The sequence below is a fragment of the Topomyia yanbarensis genome, chromosome 3, assembly GCF_030247195.1.
Source record: "Topomyia yanbarensis strain Yona2022 chromosome 3, ASM3024719v1, whole genome shotgun sequence".
Lineage (NCBI taxonomy): Eukaryota > Metazoa > Arthropoda > Insecta > Diptera > Culicidae > Topomyia > Topomyia yanbarensis.
In genome coordinates this window covers 81,496,045-81,518,470 of record NC_080672.1, presented here as the reverse complement: position 1 = coordinate 81,518,470, position 22,426 = coordinate 81,496,045, and the positions used below count along the sequence as shown (strand labels likewise).

The 22,426-nt window shown below is 39.3% G+C and overlaps 1 protein-coding gene across 1 annotated transcript in view; it reads left to right on the top strand.

The window, feature by feature from the left end:
• Positions 1-618: 618 nt before the first annotated feature.
• The window catches only part of LOC131693452 (beta-1,4-N-acetylgalactosaminyltransferase bre-4), an 85,592-nt gene continuing 63,784 nt past the window's right edge, over positions 619-22,426 (top strand). The window contains exon 1 of the mRNA XM_058981266.1: positions 619-1,251. The gene's annotated coding sequence lies outside the window, so the exon portion shown is untranslated. The remainder of the gene's footprint in view (positions 1,252-22,426) is intronic.

The window sequence follows — 22,426 nt, the reverse complement described above, 5'->3', positions numbered from 1 at the left end:
GTATCTAAACTAGTACCCAAATTAGCACTAGTTAGACTCAAAAAAAACTCCAAACAGTTCACACGACACATGTGAACGTTCACAGCAACTGACTTGTCCCGAGTGATGTCCCGGGAAGCTTTTTTGGTCGACCTCAACATGTATAACCCCTTAACAACGACCCTTAAGTTGCGTACGATGAAAATAAGAGCAATTGGAATACAAAACCTAGGACAGGATCCGCCAGCTGACTTCTTTTTTCAAACAAAGAAACTTCATATTTTTGTTAACACGTATTGAAAACAGCACAACAATGTCGGCCAAAGTTTACGAATATATCAAATTTGCTCAGAATCCAATTTTTTATTCGATTAGATTAGATGAGGTTTGATAGAAAAGTCGAAACTGTTTCGGTGTGGTTTTAGGTGTATTTTTGCCATAACCAAATTATCAAACGGCGTGTCATTTTGAAATTTACATAATCATTAAACAAAATCGCGTACCTACTGTATAATCGCCTGTGATGTTTACTTGTGCCACATACCAGCATGTGACCACTCCCTCGTATCGACTGACGGTTGATTTTTGACATGTGAGATGCTGATGATGGTTTTACTTTCACGTTTTGTTTACAATTTTTTCCTCCCTTTCTCCCCATTGTCGCAGCATTTTTCAACAAGATTACCCACTTGCATTAGGCTCTCGATCCCGAACAGTTCGGTCGTCCGCGAATTTCGTGCTCTATCTGCTGCTGACGCCGCAATCTTTTCCGTCGTCGCAGTCCATTTGTCGGATCGAAGGTGCAAGGAAATTCGTTTCCCATTACGACACCAGTGTAATATCTAGCAGTGTGTAGATGTTCTGCTGAAGCTGAAGGTTGTGCATTATGAGCTTGGAATATCAAAACTTGCTAAAAACGAATCTCATGTGATGTAAAGCTAATAACATAAAATGGAATCTCTAAAAGCTGGTGAATAAATTACCGAATAGAAGGATTGGCACAACGAATAGAAAGAAAAGTGATTGTGTTCAACCTGGTAGTGTAAATCAATGATTTTGCGTAATCCCCAGCATCAGTCGCACCATAAGCGCTAGAGGGTGTCTCGTGACACCCGAGTTATCTGTCAGAGGAAAAAAGGGGGGATGAAAATTGCGACACCAACATAATCTGCATTGTGGCTTTGGGAAATTACTTCCTGTTTTCTACCGGAAAAATCTGTACAATCAGTACTAGGATCACCCAAGACGACAACACATCTGCCTGCCCGGAAGGTAAGCTACTTTTTAATTCATCTAAACCGCTTAACAGCTGTGACAATGACTGGGAGAAACATGCCAGCTTAAACGAAAAAAAAAACAATAGCTTGGGCTTATGCTGCATTTCTCGATCAAAAAATGACGTTCGATTATGTCATCTGCTCTGAACTGGCGTCAGACGAAAATGGTCAGGTTTCGCTTGAGATAACTTTGGTCATAAAGCTTAACAGTATGCTGCAGTTGGCATTGCAAAATGCTTGACCGATATTCTCATTGAATCATACATTGTACATAGGTAGGTAGGTAGCGTAGGTAGTCGCATTTGAAATTTGTTTACCATGCTAGAAATGAAACAACGGATGAACTTTGTTTCGAATTGGGAAGATGTGTTTGCGTACGGGGAATAGGATACAGCTTCAGATTTGGTACAGTCTAGAGCGGGTATAGTTAAAATTCAGTCTAAATTGATCCATTTCCGCTACGGTTGCCGCTGTGGGAGCCAAAAGAGATTTTGAATATATTAGGCATATGCGCAGATCATAAATTTTCGTTTGTCGTTCCAGCGAGAATAATAAAAGTGATTGCCAGATAAATTTACAGTAGTTAGGTTGTTTTTGTTTTCAATAGGTATAATGGGCACGATGTCTATATGAACATCAATGATATAATTTTATGAACTGCATAACGTACGGTTACCAAAGCACTTAAATCTGCGAATCAAAACTTTTTCTGTCATATTTTGTATAGTTGAATTAATCATGCTAAAACTTGGGCTTTATCGTAAAATTTCCTGCAATTGTAATATTTGCTCATATTCATTGCCGCAGAAGTTTAAATTACGCTACCCAACGCATTGCAGAGTTAGTCTACAAAAACAAACGATAATAAAATGTCAGAAGTATGTATAGCAGTATCAACCAAGTGGATGCTTGAAACAGGTTGGAAAAACCGGCACACCTTATCATCACATGTTTATTTACCGGTGTGATTCACTTAATTCAACAAAGTGGCGGTGCTTACATATCATACCAACATCGCGTTCGCCTTGCTACCCATTTGACAAAACTGACTCACAGTAGGTGCCTATAGCTATATACCATAATGGCGGATCGTTAAATGCTATCTCATTAGCAGCAGCAAGTTTACCCAAACCTGTATAAATCCCATCTGCATACAGTCTTCAGCAGAGAAGTAATCGTACATTCACCTACGTGCTAAATCGTTTGTATAGGCAACATCCAGCGGGCAAGGTTCGTGTTATGTTGCCGCGGGTATCTTGTCATGGATAGGACTAAAAAATTGATTCAAGATCTTTTGTCCATTCTGATATTTACTGACTATGGCACGTTTTGAGGCCAATCGACTGCGATGCGTCTTCCCGGCATGTTATGGTACGATCACGTGGTACGGGTGTGTATGGATGGGCACCATGGTTTGAATTTATATTCTGCTAGTTGCGTTCTCGCGAAACCTTGAACAACGGAATGGATCAATCGCATCAGTTAATGTAATTAATGGCATTTTCGTTTTTGACAGTGCACTACACCGGTGTAGTCGGTGCTACACCCATTCAAACTTGGGTGTAATCAGTCTATCTCTTTCTTTGCACTACACCGGTGTAGCACCAAGAAAAAACGAAAACGCTATAAGACTAGCGAAAAGAAATTAATCCAGAGCAAAGTCCATCCAAACAAGGTCCTAGTATGCGTCAAAAATATTAGTGGTAGTGATCAGAGTTTAGAGGAACTTTGGGATAAAACCATGGCTGTTCACGATCTAGTAATCCGAGTAGTACTTGAAAATTTCCGTAACTGTTTTCCTTCTCAATCTATCTTCACAACGAAAAAGTATTAAATTTTTAAGAAAGTGTCGCAAAAAACCATTTTCCAGCAACTGTGTAACCACGAAATGGTTCTTTCTGGTTCAGGGTTGTCCAACTCCAATGTCCGTAGCTATCTTTCCCATTTTGAGTATCGGGAGACTACTATGCTGCCGCTAGAAGCATAATTGTCCCATGTGTATAGGGATTCCCATAGCACATGGGACAGTTATGCTTCTAGCGGCAGTATGAGTGTCTTCCCACTCTCTTGTCGGAGCACGTTCACTGATCGTAGGACTTATTAGACTAAAAGTGATATCGAAGACGCTGCAATTTCCCAGAGATACTTTGGACTACGGAAGCAACTGCTCTGATTGAAGCATGGGCCCTATCCCCATTTTATTGCTTCCTCGGAATCGTTCGCCTTGGGAACCCTTGGTCATGTTAAGGTCATCTTCACGTCTATGCGGTAATTGTCGTACTATAGATACTTTTGAGTATTGAAATAAATTCAGTGCAGCGCTGTAGGTAGGGATAAAGGTTTGATGGATGCTGCTATGGCTTTGGCTCCGACACGAATAGTGTGGCATCGCTCCGAAACAGATTTTCCAAAGAATGCACGGGAAATTTTTATTTCCTTTAATCGAGACAGGAAGATAATCCACCCTTTCCAGTCGAAGTACACGCAACAAGTAGACCTAACAGTCTTGGATGCGCTAATGGAAAAAAACTCATCCTTGTTCAAAATTGTCCTATTGTTTTTATATTAAACAATGTCTTCAATGCCTATGTAAGGATCATTATAGGTAAGCGGGTTGCGGCATTTTCAAATGCAGATTATCACTTTGAGATTTTTTTTAAATTTCTTTCGAGAGTTCTACTGGAGCTGTAGAGCTAGGATATCAACAGGGGGCTTTCAGTCAGAATCACTCACTACTATGGCAGAAGAGACGGGAAATGTCACCCACTAAAACACTGCTTAAAGCCAATTGCAGCAGGCCGTGATCCTGAATGCCATTCATTGTACGGTTCAGATATGTGAGGGCCTAGGGCCTTAACAAACGCGTGTATCATGGCAAGGGGCTCGAGTGTTTGTGCGTTAACGTGTGCAATTGCGTGGGCGTGTGTATGTCGCGTATGCTAGCGTGTATGTAACTTTGCATGTATAAATTCGATTTTATAATCGTGCGTCCATTCGCATATTTGCGTGTGCTCTTGAAAAATCGCACGCGGACCGTGAATCTGATACTTAATTTTCGGTGCACGTGTTATCTAGTGAATATGAGCGTCATTTTTTATTGAGTTCTACAAGATGACGACACGAATGAACTCATGATGAGTGAAGTTCATGCATGACAATTGAATACTTTACGTCACAAATTAACAAATTACGTGTTCATTTTTGACAGTTCGCTTGTACTGTTTACATGGACTTAGAAAATTTCTTTGCGCTTTGCTTTCAGCGAATCTAGTCGTCCACAAAATTTTTCTACGTCCATGTAAACAGTACTAGTGAACTGTCAAGAAAGGTGAAGTTAACTGTGTCAGTAAAGAACCTAATTCTCGGTGGTTTGTTTGCTTATGTCGTTTTCGATTTAGAACCTAGAAACTAACCCAGATTAGTTGCTTCAAACGAACGTTTTTAATGGAACTGAATTGGGTTCTTGACAAACATCGGTGGTGTGAGCGAACCCGAAATATATTTCAGGTTAGAACCCAACCCGGTTTTCAGTTCAGTGGCGCATAACCTAGGTCGGAAACTGGCTTCAAACAAATGGTTTGACAGCAGTCAGGTCCGAAACTGAGTTAGTTTCTGCTTCAAGCGAAAACGACATTAGTCAGTTGCGTGAGTTCGAGCGCAATGGGTGCTCATCTATTTCATTCGAACTCACGTACGATACGACAATCAAAATAGAGGCAGCAATATTCGTATATTCGCTGAACAAATAAAAAATGCACCATTCTTTCTTTCATGAGCTGTTCTTCAAGGCATATATTTCCTTCTTGAACGATTCCACACCATGCATGTATGTAAGAACTAATTTAAATAATCTGCGTTATTCACACTTCAATTCATGCCAGATTTATTTTAAACAAGAATTTTGAGCCTATTTGAGTCATGTGAAATTTATCAGTTTTACATTGAGAAATTAACGAAAGATGAATTTTCGGCATGCCAAGTATTCGGTCTCATTCTATTATTTGAGCGAAAATTTCAGCGAGTAGATACACCCTGGGCTTGGATGATGAGCCTGATGGGCGCGTACTCTTACTTGGTCGATAAGAGTGGGAGATCCGAGCGAGTGCTGGTTCATTGATCTCTGAATCTCATGACTAATAATCATTCGATCGAGTGTTTTGGCGGACGGCTGATATGAATGTTTCTACTTTCAAATGGGGGAACATACTGGTTCGGTTGTTCGAGGACTCATTTGATCTTGAGCATAGTGATCGAGTCATTTGTTTCGGATCAATGGACTGTCATCTATAAGAGATGATCAGACTGAAGGTGGGTGTTTTTATCTCTTAAATCGCTCTGTCGCTCTGGCTCGTGAAGATAACACTCGTCTATAATGAATCGAATTCGCTGTTTTCAGAAACAGAGATAACAATCTCTTATGGATGGAACCTAAACATACTGTTCAGCCACTAATTAATGCTCAACTAGATCAACTTAATAAACTGAAACACGTAGTTTTTGAAGAAATCCGATCCACGTGAACCACATCACCAAACACTTAAAAGTAGTTTAGATGCATGTAATATCTATTTCTTTATCCCTGTTGCGGGTTGATGGGATTGACGGTATTGTAAACATTCTCAAGCCACAATAGATTCAATAGAGTTATCTAAATATAAGGACCTTCGCTCTTTTTAGTTTCTATTTGCACCAAGTTCTACTATTAGAGGTTAATTAGTTCTCATGTTAATAATCCACCAATCATTATGACTACTCAGGATTTTATTTATATAAGAAGCCCGCTTCCAGATGTTGATTGCAATACGCCTCGATAGTGGTGTATCGAGGAGACCGGGAGGACTGATATGAGCCTTTTTTTGGCCTATGCCTTTCCTCTATTTACCCGCTTATAACCAACAATCAACCAGTAACAAATATATTATTGAGAAAGGATGTGCTGTGTGTGGTGGTTGGCTATTCAAGTATTGGTAGAGTTTGAAGGACTAATGTATGTCTTTCATGTGATGATCATAACTTCAGCTGTATCTTACACCTATCTATTACGTCTTTCATAAATTGTCTTTTATTTCTTCTTTTCAAGTGCTACACTGCCATTCTACTCCCGTCTTCAGCTGGGTCAGCAAAGATGGTGATAGTGAACGTCTTAACACTCACACATTCTCAAACGCGGTCTCAAGCGGGAACCCACAAAAATGCCGTCGCGCATGGGATTGCGAATCGGTCACGTCCGGAAGTCTATCCTTGATCCTAGAAGCCTGGGTCCATGCCTTCAGCTGGACCAATTGGGAAAATACGCTCATACCTATTGGGCGGTGCGTCTCATGGCGTTGTTTGTTTTTTGTTGGAGACGAACCACTGCGACCAGTATTTAGATCTTTTGTTTTAACGTCTCATGGCGACATGACCGGGAACCCTATCGATATAAGGGATCCCACTCTGCCAGAATTCTGGCCACACACCGAAAATTTAATATCAGACTCACGGTTCGCGCGACTATTCAAGAACACACGCAAATATGTTACAAAATCATGTCAGCGTACAAACGTTGGAGCCCCTCGCGATTGTCCAAGCAACCTACGCCCGCGAACTCGCAAGCATGATTATTAGGGTGGGACAATAAATAGATTCCAGCTCCGAGCAACTTTTTAGGTACCATTTGGTTCCTAGAACAACTGTGCAAATTCTTAGCTCGATCGGTGAAACTATATTTTTGCGTCCACTGTTTAAAGTTTACATGGGATTTTGCATGGGAAAGTTAACTTTTACAAAATAATTCCTCCAGGAGTCGCCCATTACTTCCTAAAAATATATCGTTACGTGGCTTTTATAGGAAATTTAACAAAGAAACAAAGTCTCGAAAACCACGAAACGATCTGACGCTTGAGAAAAAAGTTATTAAGCAGAAACCGATTGATGCTCTGACGATTGATAAAATATTCATTTTTTCTAGCACCACTGCTGTTGGTTGTCCAATTATACGCAATTTTGTTTTAATCCTCTCTTAACGTGTCTAAATCGTTTATCTATACTATTTGGCCACTTCGCAAGGTTTTGAGGGATAAATTGAGGCTTCTTTTGTACATAATAAGAGAAAGTTAAAAATTTTGTATATAATAAAACCGTCAGAAGCAGTGATGCTATGAAAAGTGAAATTTTCATCAATCTTCAGGGCATCAATCGGTTTTTGCTTAATAACTTTTTCCACAAGCATCAGATCGTTTTGCAGTCTTCTAGACTTTGTGTCCTTGACAAATATCCTATAAAAATCAGACATCTGTTTATTTTTAGGAGATAACGGGCGACTCTTGGAAGAATTAATTTGCAAAAGACAATTTTCCCATACGAAATCCCATGTAAACTTTAAACCGTGGGCGCAAAAATATCGTTTCACCGATTGAGCTGAAAATTTGCAGAGTTGTTCTGGGAGCTAAATGGGACTCAAAAAGTTACTCGGAGCCAAATTTTCATTTTTTCATATAACCATGTCCCACCCTAATGATTATACCCCGCTGCTAAGGTGAACGTCTCAGCACTCATAAACTTACCAACGCGATGTCAAGCGTCAATCTACAAACTCCCGCGTTCGCGCCATCATGAATCGGGATCGTACGGAAGTCTCTATCCTCGGTACCGATAGTCTAGATCCATGTTAATTAATAAAAAAAAATGAAAAATTAAAAAAAAAAATAACTCCCGTATCCACTAGACAAAACGTTCCATGGCGACATGACCGGGAACTCTAGTGATATGGGATAACTCACTCCCTGTCAGAATGTACGTATCACCGAAAACTATATAACGGAATGACGGTCCGCGAATATATGAATGGCCGCAGGGTTTCAAAATCGAATTTATACACGCGAGCACACGCGACAAACACGTCAACATACAAACGCTTAAGCCCTTCGCGATCATCTACGCACCCCTATGCCCGCGATCGTGCAAACTTAATAACACTCCAGTAATTATGTGAACGTTTTAGTACTTACAAAGTTACAAACGCGGTCTCAAACGCGAACCCGCAAACGCGCGCGATCATGAATCGGTCACGGCCGGAAATCTATAGTCTTCATTCTAGCAATTTTGGTCCATACATTCAGTTGGACCAATCAAAAAAATAAAGCTCATATCCACTAAACCACACGCTCTACAGCGACATCGCCGGGAAATCGTGATATGAAAGATCTCACTTTCATTTAGCATTTAGCCGTACACCAAATATAAAGTATTAGATTCACGGCCCGCGCACGATTATTCAAAGAACACACGCGAATATGCGAAAGGCACACGGTTATGAAATAGAATTTATACACGCGAAGTTACATACACGTTAGCACATGCGAAACACAAACGCACACGCGATCGAGCACGTTAACGCGCAAATGTTCGGTGCCCTTTGCGACGATACACTCGATCGCGAGTCCCTACGCCCGCAGATACCTGAACCGTACAAAGAATATCACATTCAGAGTAACGGCCCGCTACAATTGGCCTAAAGCAGTGTTTTAGTGGGCGACATTGCCTGTCTCGTCTGCAAATTGTAGTATGTGATTCTGACGGGGAGCCCTTCCGAGAACCTAGCTCTACAGCTCCAGTAGGACAACTCTCTCGAGAAAAAAAAGATCTGCTGTTTTCAGCATTTTGTTTCCACTTAACTATTAATACAGTTATGCAATCTTAGATTCCCATAAGGGAAAATTGGACTGAACCACTTTGTGCATTAAGGGCACAAAACCTAACTTAAATTAAGTTTTGTTTTTTGTGTTTCGAATTCATCTCGTCTGTAACTAGCACCATCTGGGTGTCTAGTTAGACGATGTATCTAAACTAGTACCCAATTCACACGACACATGTGAACGTTCAAAGCAACTGACTTGTCCCGAGTGATGTCCCGGGAAGCAAGCACAGAGGCTCAGATTTGCTGACGAGAAAGCGAAAACGAACTCTTGTCTTTTGGCTCGGGAGCCAAACGCCTGGCATTATGCAATCTTAGATTCCCATAAGGGAAAATGTGTCGTGTGAACTATTTGGAATTTTTTGTGTCTAACTAGTGCTAATTTGGGTACTAGTTTAGATACATCGTCTAACTAGACACCCAGATGGTGCTAGTTACTGACGAGATGAATTCGAAACACAAAAAATAAAACTTAATTTATTAATACAGTTATTATACTCTACATTACCCTAAATAAACAAATATTCCGTAAGATTGTTGAGATTACTCGAATATAAGTAATTCGATGCTATTTGTCAGAATATTTGGACATTATTCAGTGGCAGTGGCATAACGACGTTTGGCATAATGGATATTTGACATAATGCTTACAGCGAGATAGGGACATTTGGCATAATGGACGTTTGGAATAATACCTATTGGGGGTTAACAAACATTTGGCATTATTTTATTATGTCGCTATTAAACAGAGTAAACAATTGGAACAAAGGCCATTTGCAACGATGGATTAAGTATTATCATTTTTGCTTTTATGTGGTGTCGCTGCTACAATCTTCATGTTTCCACTCGTAACTCGAAAAAAGGTCATACGTTTGAAAATAACGTTTTTTTTATGTTTCGTACGTTTTTGTATTTGTTTATATTTTAGCAGAATTCAATTGAACCAGCAATTAAGGCTGTAAGCCCTTTGGTGATTTTTTAATTTTTAGTTTAAATTTGACAGCTCGAAAGTTATTTTCTTGCGGATGGTAAAATTTAACCGAAAGAGCGAGTCATTTCAAATGTTGACATTCGGATAGTTATTTGAAATTGACAGCTGCGATAGCCATGGTAAATGCGTAAACATTTGTCGATATTTTGAAATTAGGTTTTTTTGGTCTCGAAACGTAAACATCAACATCATGAAATAAAACAAACAATCCTTAAAACAACACGTTTTCGTTTCCATCTTTATCCCTTCATTTTCTATTGAAAAATATTGACAAACTCAATTAAGTTCAGCAAATGTTTCCACCTTTTTATTCTGCATCGTGGGCAAAATTTTTAACTCGAGCTGTCAACTTTAACTATCGCTCTGTCAATTCAACCATGCTCCAGAGCAGGCCTATTTTGCAAGCGACTTTCAAAGTGTCAGATTTCAACCTAAAGTTTGAAAAAAAAAATCTCCAAATGGTTCACAGTTTCAAAAGATGATCAGTACTGTTTCAGTGGGGGATTTAAATTTTGACAAGAAAATCAAGCGTCACATATAGCAAATAGGACGAATGAAAAATAGGTTTGTTCCAGTACTAGGAGCAACTGGAAGTACTCCGGAGAAAATCGTTGCTATACTCTCTTCTCCTCTTTTTGACGTAGGACTTACGTCTTTCTTTACTATACTGGCTGTCATTTAAAAATTTTCAAAACGGATACGTTACGTACACTTTGAACCTTAATAACTTTTCTCCTACTAAAGGAATTACTAATTTTGTTTCATAAATCGAAAGGAAAACGTTCAACGCTTGCTATTGATACCTTGTTTGCTATGTAAAACTTGTTTAAAAAGTTCAAAAACTGCTTTTAGTGCGAATCAACATTAATGCTAGAACCTATAAATATGAGTGTCACAGGTTTTCTTAAAGCCAGACGTGTCTAAGCCACAGAGCCGAACACACGTACGTGTGCTGCTCAACGAGAAGCTGCATTTGGACCACCAACCAAATCATAGCTACTGCCTTATCGCTGCCAACCAAGAACTGTCGTCGCCCTGCGTGAAATTCATCGCTCTCAGAAGTGGACAGAGTTACTAATTCGCAAGCTGCTCTTCCAGTGCCTGGTCTGTGAGATTGCACAGCATTTCAAAACCTACTCTTCCGGAGCTCAGCCGTAATGGCCCTCTAAGAAGCCAGCGAGGCCTGCCTGGTTAGTTTGTTGGAAGATACCAATCTGTGCGCTATCCATACCAAGCGAATAATCATCATGCCGAGCGGGAAACGGCGAAATAATATTCACAACAAACGGTTCTTATTAGCATAAGCATAAGAGATCGCCCGTAGTTGCTACTCCGTTATTGACCAGAACCAAATTAGGTTGCAAAATGTTCATTGGAACAACATGCTTGGGAATAACATGATGAGCCACATTGTACAATCTATTCTGATCCCTGCATGCTGATCAATACCGACGCCGGCCACGTCCGAATGCAGATCTTCTGGGAAAGGAAGGAATGTTAGTCCGATACATGTTGCTACTAGAGACCGAGGAATCCTCTGCATCTCCACATGTATCACGGGAATGGGAGAGTTGTTAGTAAGTGTGCCAGTAGCGTTATCATGTAATAATTGCTCTGGGCAGCCGGCTGCCGAGAATGTGGGAAATTTATCATTTGTTGTATTAATACGATTAGCAAAATAAGCAACTTGAAATCCGGAAAGCCGGCTATAAGGAGCACTGCTTATATTTCTTAATTAAAATTCAATCACGCGACGAATTTTTTCGTGGTTTCTATCGTATCGGTGCTGATTTTACCCGGCGATCGTTTGAATAAAATGAGGAATCTTACACAGAAGGTTCATCAGACTCTTCCATAGGTGTCGCGAAGTTGGTGTTCTAGGATTTGCTCCATGCAAGCGATGCGACCTGTACATAGTTTATTAGGTAGTAGTTTAGTAAGTTTTCGAGAATACTATCGCTCGAAAAAGATCTTGTTTAGTTTTTGGTTCTTTTTAAACTCTGGGTAGCCGGCTACCGAGAGTATCCTATGTTTTTTAAACAAAAGCAACTTCAACTCCACACTGCCGATCGAGGGTGTATTGCAAAGAAAAGCTAATCTTATCTACGTAATGGGTCGGGACACTATTTATTGCGACATTATTTAGACGATTTTGCTATACCTTCTCCACGATATATTTTGTGGGTTGCAAACTACCGAGTGATAACACGTTATACAGACAAAGAGTTATGATAGATCGAGATGTTATAAATCAACGAAAGTATTTCCTATTTCTAATATCGGATTGTTTGCGAAATACACGTATACGAACGATTATATCGAACATTAAAGGGAAATACAGAGGATCGTTAACCTGATGCAGGGTCTTGCCACCAATAACGGAACTTGAAATTAGATTCATTAAAACAGACGAGGCGAATTTTCAGTACATATTGACCCGCGATCATCGATACTAGTCAAATTAAAGTCTTATTGGAGCTGATTTCCCAACAACTATTCATTTGGACGGTATTGTTTTCTCCGCTAGATCTGTTCGCACCCTCTCATTCTGCTACTATTGACAGAAGGCCGATAGTACCCAGTCGTCGCCGGTCTAAGGACCAAATGCCATTAATAAACTTAGATTCGCGTGGAGGCATGAGATAGAATTGAAAGCTGAATGAACATGACAGCAAAACACTTATTCTTCGTGCTGACAAAACTGAAGGTAATTGCTTACCGGTCCCCGATTCCACTCGCGAATTGTCAATTCTCAAACCTTATACCTGATTGAAGTCATCATTCCACTCAAATAAGGCCATGTGTTTTCCCTAAGCACATTGAATGCTTTTTGGATCAGTTCCCCCGTTGGTAAAACAAACCCTAAAGAAACATAGAAATTAGTTTGCTCAGTCCAAAGAAAAGTTTGCCGACCGGCAGATACGTGTTCCCGAATATTAAAGAATCAAAACCTCTCCTCATACGGAATAAAATAAGAAAGTAAAAAAAACAGTTGAATATCCAAGGCGGCTCATTTCCAAAGATAGCACCGCCTATGAAACACCCAATAAAACATAGGTGACAAGGGACGCGGACGAAATTAGCTGAGCACCGACTGGCTGGTCTGCCACCTATTTTTCGGGCGAAGAATTTTGGGGCGACACCTGGTAGTCGCTAGTCGCTGGTGAAACGCCAATAATTTGAATATGCTAATTTTTCTTATTGCCGTATCTTTTTTCACTTTTCGGATTGAATTTTTTTCTCTAAAAAACCATTTTTCACTATTTTTAGAATATACACTGTGTTTCTAGATGTTTTCTGTGCACTTTTATTGTCCTTGCATCGGGAATCGACGGCCCGTAATGCGAGGAAAAGATATTTTTTCATTTGCCGGAATTCGATTTTCACAAACTGTCACCACTCGCGTCACTCAAAAATATCTATTCACAACAAACGGTTCTTATTAGGACCACAAAATCGTTCTCAGAAGAATTACAATTGCAATTTCCATTTCGTGCTTTGGAAAATAACTTCCCTCTTATCGGGTTAGTTATTTTCTATAATAATATCCGAAAAATGTACGACAGAACCAATAAAGTGACCAATGGGACGGAAGCAAGAGTATTTTCTACAAAAATTTGAGTCAGAAAAGTGACATTGACGAAAAAAAAACTTCGATCGTTTCTAAGCGTTTGGCAGCTGAAGTTGCCGATTTGTTTTCCAACGTCATTTATTTGCGCTGTGCTGTACGGAACAAACAGATTTTTGCGCAATTTGTTGGGAAATAATCAAAACAATTGTGTAGTAGATTCCGTTGATTTTACCGTAAATTTTGATAGAAATGATTTTGTAAAAGCATTAATTAGCCGCGCTTTGATTGGTGGTTTTTGCAAATCTTTCAAGAACATTAGTGAATGTGGCAACCCTGCTACTAAGCGAAAGCCACACCAAAAAGAATGATGAAAATATTTCCATTTGTCGCACAAAAGGATGGACTTCCATCTGCAGTAAGAAGTTTATAAAAGAGATCGCATTGCGATATACAATGCTCATTCGATGTGAGCTGCGAAAAGGGAATGTTCGTGTATGTACGCAGCAGAAGCGAATTCGGGCAAGGTTCGAATCGTTAGAAAGGATTCTCGTCTGGTATCACCAAAAATAGTTATCTGCAAACCGTTCTTATTAGGATGAAAACATAGTGGAGAGAGAATTGAATTAGAAAGTTCCATTTAATAACTTGGATTGAGTTTGCGCCTGTCAATTCTGCTGTACATGTACCAGTGATTCATAGAAGCAAACCGATGTAAAAGGGAGCAAGTATTTTTAGCTCCTGTTTACTCCGGAGTGACTTCCGTGTTCTGGAACAAACCTAATGTTTCTTGCAGTTAACTATGTTCCATGTAGCGGTCAAATTTTACATTTTACGTGTTTATAAACATTCAATGGCGATTTCATTTCACATTTGAACGGTTTGTTCCGGTAAATACGTTGGTAATAAGATCTCCCAAATAGCTTGCAACGAATGAGATTACGTGCTGTGGAAAAGTTAACAAGAAGTTGGAACGCTATTGATGCTTGCGAGTCACCACAAGCGAGATACGGTAGCCTTATGAAACGTGTCATAAAACTTCAAATTGCCATATCTCTCGAATCTATTGATGGATCATTTTGAAATTCACTGAGAAGAAACTTGGATACTAGCTTTCGAATGCCGAATTGATGGTCATTTTTGTTAATTTTGGTTTTTGGCACACCGTGTAGGATAAATCGATAAAAATACAAAAGACATCAATTCATCCAGAGACATGAATATAATCAATTAAATTGTAAATTAATCGTTCGTAAGAAACCAGCCTAAGAGATTTTTAAGATTATTGATAATGTTGAAAGTTTTTAGTATCCAGTCCACAATGACATTGCGTACTGAATAATCAAAACATTCAATACACGTCGCTAGTCGTGAGGAGTCGCCATCGTTAGGAGACAAGAAATTATTTCAAAAATGTGTATCGAGGGAGTGGCGTTCCATTCTTTAGCGTTTCTGCAAAAGATCCCATCGAAAGTACTTTAAGGTGGCAGTTCCATCGAAACTCTGGCGACTTTCGAACCTAAAAAGAAAGGGTTTTAGTCCTCTTTACACAGAAAAACTATGTATGCATTGTTGACAACATTATTAAAAACCATTATTACATATTTATTACAAGAAAATCAACTCATTTTGGAAGAAATATTGTTTTTAGTTGACCCGCACAATTCGTTAGGATTATCGTATCCTTTCTCAAATATTCGTTTTCATCGTTACTCAGCAAAGCAAAGGAGCAACGCAGAGTTGAAAGAAACCAAAATGTGATGATATTTATAAAAAAATTTCAAAAGCTAAGCAGAAAATAGAAGTTAACCAACCTATTTCGAGCAAAACCATCAACATGGAGCACCAACAGAACAGGGCACATATAGGAAAATATGCCGTCGAGTTACAACCTCAACGGCTTTAGCACCTTGAAGAAAACTGCTAAATTTTAGCTCAAACGGCATGGTTCAGCTAGAAGCTACAAAATTCCAACAGTGAAAAAAAACAGCAGGAGCTCTATGAATTTTCGAAAATCGATTTCGTATTTTGAATGTGAAGTGTTGTAGAATGTCGAGAAGCCATTTTGTTACCTGGATATATATATATATATATATATATATATATATATATATATATATATATATATATATATATATATATATATATATATATATATATATATATATATATATATATATATATATATATATATATATATATATATATATATATATATATATATATATATATATATATATATATATATATATATATATATATATATATATATATATATATATATATATATATATATATATATATATATATATATATATATATATATATATATATATATATATATATATATATATATATATATATAAATATTTTTTTTTTTTTGAAGATTGACTTCAACAGTTTTTGGGTTGAATTGAGACTTAGGGTTGGAAAGAAATCTTTTCGAGATTACAACAAATTTCAATGTTTCATAATATTTGAAGATATTTGGCATCAAAAATACGAATTCGATTTTTTAAATTTCACAGGGTTGATGTTTTTTCTCGGGTAAATACTTTTGATCTTTGATCGTTTTGCGCGATTCATTAGAGATCATTCATAAATTACGTAACGCAAAATTTGTCCATTATTGAGTCCCCCTCCCCTCGTGTAATTGCCACAAATCTCTCTATTCTCTTATCTCTATCTCCCCGTCTTAAAATCGTTACGTAATTTATGAATTAAGCTCTAGCTCTCTATACAGATTTATTTTGAGGTTCTAAAAAAATTTTGTGGTGTGCAAATGCAGGATGACCAGAAATATTGGCACCTTATTGTATATGAAAACCGGTGTACTAAGGAGACATTTTTAAGAGCTGTGATCCGGTTGGTGGACGGTGGATATCATTAAATTTGAATTACTAGCCCAAATGTCGTTACGACATTCCGGTTATGACCCAGATATCACGAACCTTTTTGCACACACGAGTGAAACAAAGATGCTTTTGTGATCTATTGCTGATAAAGGTTTTTACACATACTTCGAAGGAAATTTTGCTACATTTTTGCTTTACAATCCTCTGTCTTTTCTTTCACATTCTTTAAATTATCACTTAACGCTGGTTTCCACACCCGCATTTAAATACATTCTGGTGGAAAGAAAACCCAGCTTATGGTAAGATGGATGTTGCACAAGATTCATCATCGAAAACTTCCCGTTTAAAATCACAAACATTGAACTCGGTCGGAGCAAGCGAATTACGTTACTGGCGACAAGCCTTTTTATGAAGCACTACTGCGTCTACATGCCTGCTCATAGCGTTGAGATCGACAGCGTAGTCACCGATTCGAGTTTGCCATGCGCGGATCTACAGAAGCACGAAGTTGGCTGTTTCAAGGACCCCTTGTTCCAAAGAGGTTTTGAATGGCATTGGACGGGACAATATGGTGTGTCTCTTCACAAACAAATGCTGGACGGGGCAAATGTTTGTTTTGGCGGGCTGGTACTGCAATTGTGATTGTTAGTTATGTGTGGCGTTTTATCTCTTCCTAAATAATTTTACTAGAACGTCACCGGGATGTCATCGAAGAAAGACGTACACCCGTTGTTAGTTAGACAGTGAATGTTTTATTCAATTACCTTGTCTACAATTATTCCTACTGGAGGCGCTTCGAGTCAGTTATGTATATCTATTATGTAAAGAATGGTCAATTCAACGTAAGAGAGAATAACTTGAAAGAATGGGAGAGAATTCGGAGAAGGCAGTTTGCGCGGAATGCGCTTGGGAACTAAGAGTTGGAATACGAGCAGGACACGTTTTTGTCATGTCAGAATTCTTGAGACCTTTGGGTCTTTACCCCGCTTGCGCGTGCATTTGCATTTGACGCGTAAGCAGTTCAATATTGTGGGAATGAATTATTTTCTCACAGCGTGGTTCAGCTAGTGAGGTCTTTCAGGATGTATGGTTGCTGTGGGTTCGGGAATATGTGCTGTGCACATATCACACTATGTCTTCTTCGACAAGGAAGGATCGTCTGCCTGTTCGACTGTCGTCATACATTGCAGCTTAGTACTAAATAGAAGTAAAAGGGCCACCGTGCTGCAAAGTGTACCTACTATGGGGAGAGTCCACACCATGCCGCGCGTATAATCAGCACCCGAGGAATGTAAAACATTTTTTCTCTTGAACGATGCTCTAAGCACTCTTTTATAGAAATACTAAAAAAGATACGCGATTATCCGACAAATCATTATACGTGGCACCGAAATAGAGTGACTTTAATGAGAGTCCTTGTAAAACCTTAAATTATTTATGATGAGAGGCCGCCAAATATATCAGATCGAACAATCTCTGACACAAAGCCGAAGCAAACAGTTTCTGATCTTAAAAATATGTGATCAAACAAGGAATTTGCAGCGCTTCCAACAACATCAAAAATCTCATGTGACATTTCAAACAGAGATTTACCTTAGTGCAGGACTGATTGGGCCTAGGTTGGGCATCGGCAACTTTGTGATATCGTGGACGTCTTCCCGACAACGGGGAGGCTTCAATTCTCACGGTACGGCATGGGGTCTCGATGATAATTGATATAACTTATTCCACGATTTTTTCTACAGCTTTAAGAAGGTGATCTGCTTTATTTCCCACATATCATATCACACTTGTGTTTCTATGAAACATATTCGTTGTTTATTAATTTGTCCACTTTACATATGAGATCAACACCATTTATTATGAATGTATACATAAGGGACTGACAGACCCGTAGCGTGGTCTTCTAGCGTCTTTGGTAGAATTTCAGTTGTGCACCCCATTGGTATTTATATTGGTTTTCTTTTTCAATTCGACTTTCAACCGATAATTCAGTGTGTACCTGGAAATAGTACTCCTATCCTGACAGATTTCATAAAGAAGCAAGTTTTCATTTTGAAATGCCAACTTTCAGTTGAATCTACCGCAACCAAGATACAAATTCAAAGCCTCTCTCAATCATTCATTTTCAAGTTGGCGAAATTTTTATGACAAAACCGAACGTTTTCATTTTAAATTGATACTTTTTCACTAACCCGCGAAAGCCTGCATCTGCTCTATAATGGCCAGTTTATGTAAAATGTTGACATGTTTAGCATACATGAACTGTATGAAGAATATTCAGAGTAGCTTTTTTTCGAGAATTGTCCTACTGGCGCGGTAGAGCTAGGTTCTCGAAAAGGCTCCCCGTCAGAATCACACACTACAATAGCAGACGAGACAGGCAATTTCGCCCACTAAAACGCTGCTTAAGGCCAACTGCAGCGGGCCGTGATTCAGAATACATGTGATATTCGTTGTACGGTTCAGATATGTGCGGGCGTAGGGACTTCGCGATCGCGGGTGTCATCGCGAAGGGCTCGAGCATTTTAACATGTTCGATGGCGTGTGCGTTTGTATGTCGCATGTGCTAACGTTTATGTAACTTCGCGTGAATAATTTCAATTTTATAACCGAGTACCTGTCTCATATTCGCGAGTGTTCTTGGATACTTAATGTTTGGATCGCGCGCACCGCGAATCTAATACTTAATTTTTGGTGTACGGGCCAGATGCTAGCAGAAAATGAAATCTTCCATATCACTAGAGTCCCCGGTCATGTCGCCATGGATGGTGTTGTCTACTGGATATGAGCTTTATTTTTTGATTGGTCCAATTGAATGTATGGACCTAAGTTGCTAGGACGGAGGGTAATGATTTCCGGACGTGACCGATTCATGATCGCGCGAACACGGACGTTTGTAGGTTCGCGTTTGAGACCGCGTTTGTAACTTCGTAAGCGCTAAAACGTTCACCTTATTAGCGGGGTGTTATCATGTTTTGCGCGATTGCGGTCATAGATGTGCGATGTTGATCGCGAAGGGCTTAAGCGTTCGTATGTTAACGTGTTTGTCGCGTGTGTTCGCGTGCATGTGACTTCGCGTGTACATAACTCGATTTTGTAGCCGTGAGGTCATTCACATATTCGCGTGCGTTCTTGGATGGTCATGCGGATTGTCATTCTGATATTAAGTTTTCGGAGTACAATTCATATTCTGACCGGGAGTGAGTTATCCCTCATCACTAGAGTTCCCGGTCATGTCGCCATGGAACGTATTGTCCAGTGGATATGAGAGCTTTCTTTTTTAATTGGTCCAATGGTAGGCAAGGAACTAGTCTGCTGATACCAAGGATACAAGGTTCCGGAAGCGACCGATTCATGATCGTGGGAGCGCAGGAGTTTTTAGGTTCACGCTCGAGACCGCGTTTGAAAATTTATAAGCGCTGCGACGTTCACTTTATCACCGGGATGTTATCATGTCATCTTTCAATCCGGGACCCGACGGGTTCCCCTCCGTTATCCTGAAAAGGCACATTGAAGCTTTGATTACTCCGCTTCTTCATATTTTGCGAGCATCTATTGCTAGAGGAGTTTTCCCGTCTTGCTGGAAATACGCGAACATGTTCCCTGTCCACAAGAAGGGTAATAAGCGAGACGTCAATAACTACCGTGGAATAACTTCATTGAGTGCAGTTTCAAAGTTGTTCGAGCTGGTGATTATGGAACCTCTTCAGGCTCATTGTAAGCAGTACCTAAGTGATGATCAACACGGCTTCACGTCCGGGCGGTCAACAGCGTCTAACCTGCTGTGTTTAACATCCTACATAACAGAGAGTATGGAACATCGTGCTCAAACCGACGTTGTTTACACCGACTTATCTGCCGCTTTCGATAAGATAAATCACGATATCGCAATCGCAAAAATGGAGAGATTTGGAATAAATGGTAGTGTTTTGCAGTTGTTTCGATCCTACCTCACAGACCGAGAGATAGCGGTTATCATAGGAGATTGTCAGGCCCCCACCTTCATTTCTACGTCAGGAATACCTCAAGGAAGCCAATTGGGACCGTTGATGTTTCTGCTATACTTCAATGATGTACATCTAGTTCTGAAGACTCCACGATTGTCCTTCGCAGATGACCTCAAGATATTCCGCCTAATTCGGTCAATTGAAGATTGCAGATTTCTCCAACAGCAGCTTGATGTCTTTGCTAATTGGTGTAACACGAACCGCATGTGCGTGAGCCCGAAGAAGTGTTCGGTAATATCGTTTTCACGGAAAAAAGATTCGATTCCGTTTAAACAGCACGTCTCCTATGCAGTTGGTAAAGCATCTCGAGCACTGGGATGCATCTTCAGAATAGCCAAAAATTTTACGGATATCTATTGTCTCAAATCGCTCTACTGTTCTTTATCGCGATCAATTCTAGAATATTGCTCTGAAGTTTGGAGTTCAAACTACAATAATGGCATTGAGAGAATAGAGTCCGTTCAGCGTCGCTTTTTACGTCTCGCGCTTCGTAGATTGCCGTGGAGAGATCCTTCCCGACTACCTCGCTATGAAAACCGGTGTCAGTTAATTCAACTAGAGCCCCTACATGTTCGAAGGAATACTGCAAGAGCCTTGTTCATCGCTGACACTCTGCAAGGTCGTATAGATGCCCCAGCTATTCTGGAACAAATCAACATAAACGTCGCTCCTCGAACACTACGCAACAACATTATGCTCAGATTACCATTCCGACGCACTAACTATAGTATGTATGGAGCCATCACTGGTCTGCAACGAATTTTTAACCAGGCAGTTACGGCATTTGATTTCAACGTTTCTCGACAAAATCTGCGTATACGTTTTTCCAGACTATTTAATCAATTAGCTAACAACACTTGACCTTTTTATTTGTTTTTAATTATTGTATGACTATTGTTTTTGTGTACTTGATTGTTAGTAATTAGACTAGTATTTAAGTCAACATCATCGGGGCTTTGATATGCCTGTTGATGTATTGAACAAATAAACAAATAAACAAATGTTTTCGAGATCACGGGTGTAGGTGCCGTAGTTGGTCGCGAAGAGCTCAAGCATTTGTATGCTAACGTGTTTGTCACGTGTATGTGACTTCGCGTATAAAATTTCGATTTTATAATCATGTGACGTGTATTCTTGAATGATCGTGCGCGGACCGCGAATCTTTTGCTTAATTTGTAGTGTATGGTACAGATGGTACAAAATAGTCAGTTTTCCGATATAACTAGAGCTCCCGATCATGTCGCCATGGGACGAACGTGTTGTCTAGTGCATATGAAAGTCATTTTTTATTTGTCTAACTAAAGGCATGAGTCTAGTCTGCTAGGATTAAGGTTAGGCTTCCGGACATGACCGTTTCATGATCGCGCGAGTGGTGGGTTAATGCTTGAGACCGCGTTTGTAAGTTTATAGGTGCTACAACGTTTACTTAACTACCGGGGTGTTTTAATGCTGGCGAAATTGCGGGCGTGGGTATGTGTAGATGATTGCAATTGCATGTTCGTGTTTGCGACCAGGTTTGTGTTATCATGAAAGCCACGAGCGTTTGTACGTTTGTACTTATATGAGTATAAATAGAGTATAGTATAGATATACAGGGTGTTTGGTTCATGAGTAAGAATCTCTCGAGGGGTGATTTACTGTCATATTTGGAGCAAAAAATCGTTCTACACATACCATCAAATCTCAACCGTTACAGAGTTATTGAACTTTTTGTGTAAAAAACTTGTTTATCTTAAAACACCTCTAACTCAAAAAGTATACCTCATATTTTAAATCTTTTAGTGCCATTGGAAAGGTGAGAAAATTTTCTGTTGAATTATGTCCCATATCTTTCAAATAATTAATTTTAATTACCTTTTAGTTGTAAATTAGTTAAAAGTTAGTGTTTTTGATGAGGTTTTTATTAATTTTCTCAAAATAATGAATTATGATTATAGTAATATCTATTATCCAAAAGTTGGGTTTGAGGACGATTCATAATTTGTTCTTCAACATAATATTCCTATCTCTTCTCGCTTCCTTGTAATTTGACTTCTAAACATTTTCTGTAATTGACGTGCAAGTTCTTAAA